The sequence below is a fragment of the Sus scrofa genome, chromosome 13 (assembly GCF_054392235.1).
Source record: "Sus scrofa isolate SSC_HxYL_T2T_F1_AM1 chromosome 13, Sscrofa_HxYL_maternal_Yorkshire_Landrace_v2.0, whole genome shotgun sequence".
NCBI lineage: Eukaryota > Metazoa > Chordata > Mammalia > Artiodactyla > Suidae > Sus > Sus scrofa.
The window spans coordinates 222954601-222959441 of record NC_139395.1 but is presented as its reverse complement, the minus strand read 5'-3'; positions in this window follow the sequence as shown (position 1 = coordinate 222959441).

Sequence of the window (4841 nt, the reverse complement as noted above, 5' to 3'; positions counted from 1 at the left end):
GGGCAGAGCAGGGACCTGCCACCTTCTGACAGCCGCCCCGAGGGAGACGCCCGGGTCACCCCGGCACCCCCACAAGCAGCTCCCGCGGACCCTGAAGGCCTCGTGCTTAGTGACGCTCTTGTTTTCCTGTTTTTGCCGAAACAGCCGCTTTTTCCCCTCTCTCTCCACATGACCCTGCTGCTTCCTTGGGCTTTGGGCTTTCCCTTCTTCTCTGCAGCCTGGAATCGAACGCCGGGTTCACGTATTTTTATTCTCCCTTGTGTACGATGGAGACTCTCACGATGGCAAGTTCTCCTCCAAGGCCATTTCTGGCAGCCTTCTCGAAGCTGCCCTGGGAGCACCTCCGGGCCAGTCCCTCCCAGGCCGCCATCTCGCGGGTGGCTTCCTCTTGGACCCGAGTCCCTGCAGGGCGACTTAGGCGTCCACCTCGGCTCCGTTGCGTGTGTCAGAGAACTCGTCCCACGTGCAGTGGCGTTCACGGCGTGTCCTCGACGGGCACCAGACGCTGTCCCCAGGAGCTGCCTCCGTGGCAGGAACGGAAAGGAAGAGCTGCCTTTCAACGGGGCAGCCACAGGGAGACGCTTGTCCTTGTTCCCCGGAAGCACGTCGGAAGGGCTGCTTCTGCAGAAAATCTTATTTCTCGGTACTTCTGGCCTGACTTGCTGAAGGCGCCGTCCTGACCTCAGCACAGACAGAGCACCTAGTTTCTGCTCCCGGGTGGACACAGGAAGGGCGCGTGTCCGTCACAGCACATGGGGTCCTGCCGCCGTGACGATCACGCCCTGGTCACAACCGCAGTTCTCTCCAGGTCTCCGAGCGAGGCCCCGCGGGGTGCTGTCCTCCCGGGGGGCCAGGCTGGGGGTCAGGCCACCACTGGCAGTGCGGCTGGTCACCGCGCAGCCCGGGGCGGGGCGGGTGCTGACTCTGGAAGTTGCCCCTGGCGGGGAGCAGAGGGCACAGGCCCCCACGAGCTGGGGAGGACCAGGCTCTGTGCACGGCCTTGGGACCGGCCAGAGCGGGGGCTCCACCACAGTGGTAGGAAGCTGAAAAGGACGGAAAGGGCGGGGTGGCTTACCTGCACCCCAGTCGCTGGAGCTGCTTCTGGACCTTCCCCAGAGGCAGGTTTTGAGGCCCCATCGTTCTGCGAGGGGAATGACTGATGAGCAATGTCGGGGACGGGGTGGGGGGGCGCCTTGCTGGCTTTGCATCGGAGCTGCAAGTCTCACCGAGTGGGCTTTTCGTGTAACAAGGGGAGAGCAGCAGGCTCCAGAGGCCAGGTAGGAGGAGAGGGCTCATCTGGTTAGGGACCTTGGGGACCCCAGAGCACAGGCAGTGGACCCCACAGAGCCTTCCAGGATGTTGCAACCAGGACATCAGCTGGACAACGGGACACCCAAGGGGCGGGCCAGAGCGGGGTCCCCCTGGGGCACGTGGCCTGTGCAGGACCCCATCCCAGGATGCGTTCGGACGGGGGCTGGACGGACAACCCATCAGGCCTGAGGACCAGGACAAAGCCCTGCCTGGGACTCCAGAGGGTCCTGCAGCAGAAGCCACCACCTCCCTCTGGGGAGCGTGGGAGCAGGTTAGGGTCCAGTTTGGGGTAGGGGTGGGGCCCAGGCGGGAGGAACCCCCACCCCACCGGCTCCCAAACCGGCGGAAGCTCGTGGACACCATAGAACCTTGCTGGGGGTTCCTGGGTTGGCGGACAGAGCTGCACCTCTCGGCTGCCAGGAGAGGCCAGGAAAGGCTGCAGGTCCTCACGGGGACCAGAGCCGAGGACAGCACGGCCAGAGGACCCCCAAAGCCAAGCCGTGACCCCAGGAATGCAGAGCCAGGCAGCACGTGGAAAACCAACCGCATGTCCGCTCCCCCCTCCCCCAAAGCAAGAACAGTAACAACAAAACACGGGACTCTGAACCGGGGCCGAGAAGGAATTCAATAAGCCTCGCCTCTCCTCTGGGGAGAAGAGCCCGGAATCAGGAACGCGGGTTTCCCTCTATTCCAATTACGGCTTGAAAGCAAGCGCCTGCCTTGTACCTGCAGGATATGTGTGCACAGCCCTGCTCTCCCCCTGCGGTCTGGCTCTTTTCTGGAAAATGGGGCCCCCGCCCGCAGGGCCGTCCATGACACGGGCCCCCTCCCTCCCCAGCCCCAGGAGGCTGGAGGGCTGCTGCCTGATGGGCTGTCGCCTCCGCGCGGAGGACCCCTCATGGCTTGGGGACAGTCCCATCCCTCCCTGGCCACCCTGGCTCTGGAATGAGCAGCCTCCCTCGGGGACGCCAATGACAAATTCACCAGAGAGGCTGCAGGGTTTGGCACTGAGGCCAAAGACAGGGTCCCGTGACCAGGGACTGGTGGCCTCCCCAAGGGTCAGAGGGCAGGAGCCTTGGTCTCCACAGCAGAGTCTGTCCCTGCCTGGCCAGCCTCCCTACAACCTAGGAAGGCAGGTAGCCCAGTCCTGGCCAAAGAGCTGTGAGTGGACATTGCTGGATGGGCCTCTGAGGAAGCCTTAAAGCAGGAGCGTTACAGGTTTCCCGTCCCTCTGGCACTTTGCCCCTCCCCCCTTCCCCGCCTGGAATGCGATGCGATGGCTGGGGCGCTGGCAGCTGTTTTAGCACGAGGATGAGTAAAGGGCAGTGGAGGCAGGGACTGCCTGCTTCCAGATGCTCAGTGGGAAGGACAACCCTTCCCCATTTTCAACACCGTGAGTTGGGTCTTCTGTTCCGAGCAGCTTGTGGCAGGGACTAGCCAATGACCAGGGCAGCCCTCTCCTCCTCCTGGGCTATGGCTAGACTGCAGTCCCCCCACCCTTGCTCTGCAGCAATCCTGGGGCCAGTGCAAACCACCCTCACCACTGCCACCCACCCTGATACCCCCAGAGCCGCATCCATGCAGACGCAAGGCCAGGAGGGGCCCGCCCTGCCTCCGTCTGCCCCTGGGGTGTGAGTCCGGCCGGCGTGGAGCTGCGCCCCTTCGAGCTCACACGTGCCCCCATCTCCCCGCCTCCTCCCTTGGGCAAGGCGGGCCGCAGACTTACAGGACAGCTGTTTGTCCCCACCAGACAGGGCTCCCGTGGCCACTGTCTTCTCCATGGGTGGGGTGGCTCGGCCGGCCCCAGATGCGGCCAGAAACCATTGGCTGAATGAGACGGTGACGGGAGAAGCAGCAGGGGCTCAGCAGTGGGGGGGGGGTGCTGGGTCCGCCAGACCAGGCCAGGTCCGGGCTCAGGGCACCTGCGGGAGGCAGCGGAAGGCTGGCCCCTTGTTCCCACCGGAGCCCTGCAGCCTGGGGGCCGACCTGCGCTTGGATTCTCTAATTAAACATCCTTGTGTAATTAGAATCCGCTCCCCAGACGGGGAAGACGCTGAGGCGGGAATAATTACCGCTGTGCTGGAAACCAGACGCCAAGGCGGGGAGCAGGGGGTGGGGAGGGGGCCTTCCTCCCAGGGCCCCCCGAGCCCGCGCGGTGCTGACCCGAACTGCGGGCAGGGTCAAGGGCAGAAACGGAGGGTGGGCAGCTGAAAGGACACGGCAGGAAGAGCACCTGCTGACCCAGCACCGGCCCGGGAGGCGCTGTCTTGGGGCCTCGATTTCCCCTCTGGAGAGAAGGTTCCAGCAGGGTGCCAGGACCTCTTCAGGAGGTGGGGACCAGGGGACAGGAGGGACAAGGCTCTGGGCCTGGCAGGAGGCCCCCCAGGGCCTCGGTGGCACCAGAAGAAACATTTGGGTCCAGAAGCTCAAGTCATTACAGATGTTCTCCCAGGAGTCCAAAAACTACGATTTCTCAACCTTAGGGAAGATTGAGGAAACACAAGCCGCCATCAGGAACGCGTCTGCGGCCACCACTTCAACCCACGCCACGTGAACGTCTGCGGACCAGCTGGCAGCGGACGTGTGGAGGTCGCCTCCGCCCGCCCCCGGCCGGCCCGCACCCTGGGAACCGAGCCTCCCGGCACCATGACCTCAGCCAGGCTGCGTCACCCGCCCTCGCCACCCAAGGAACATGCCAGAAGCAGCACGTCTGGAGTTGCTGCAAACCTGGCTGCTCACCCCGGGAGCGCCATCTGCCGAGCCCCCGTCCCTGCCCCACCCTGCTGATGCCCGCCACCGGCGAGCTGGCAGACCCAACGCCGGCACCAACAGGTCACAGGCTGGGCGTGCGGAGGCCTCAGGGCCTGGGACGGGCGGTGGGCGGACAGCGACGTGGGAACCGGACGCAGGACCCTCTGGACAGAGCCAGGGGCAGACAGGCAGGGTGATCAGCCCGAGGACGCGGACCCGCCGGGCGGCCCTGTCCTCGGTCGGGGCCTCCCGACCTCACACGCCCGGAACCCCGCCACAGGGCAGCAGGGTGGGAGGGACTTGCTGGGGGCCCCAGAGGGACCCCCCCCACACACCCCCTCCCGGCTCCCCCCACGTCCTCACTCCCAGCGCTCTGCTGTCCCCGCCTGCAAGGCCCCTCTGCTCACATCCTGCCCCCAGCCCCAGGCTAACAGTAGGCACCCACTGCTTGCGCCAATGCCCCTGCCCACGGCCCCCCCGGAGAGGGGCTGGACCAGGACCCAGTGGGCGCCCCCTGCCCTGTGCCTCCACAGCACAGAGCCACTCCTTCAGCTGGATGACACCACAGCCCAGGGCGCTGTCCTCTCCGCGACCCCCTCTCCCCCTGCTAAGGCCACGCAGAGCCACTGGAGCCCCAGCCCAGACCAGAGCCCCTCAAAGGCCCTGCAGGGCAGGCACGCGGGCCGGGACCCGCATGTCCTGCAGAGGCTGCTCCTGCTCTGCTTGCTCTTTGGAGCAGAAAAGCAAAGTGGGTTTAAAATGCACACAAACACCACCCA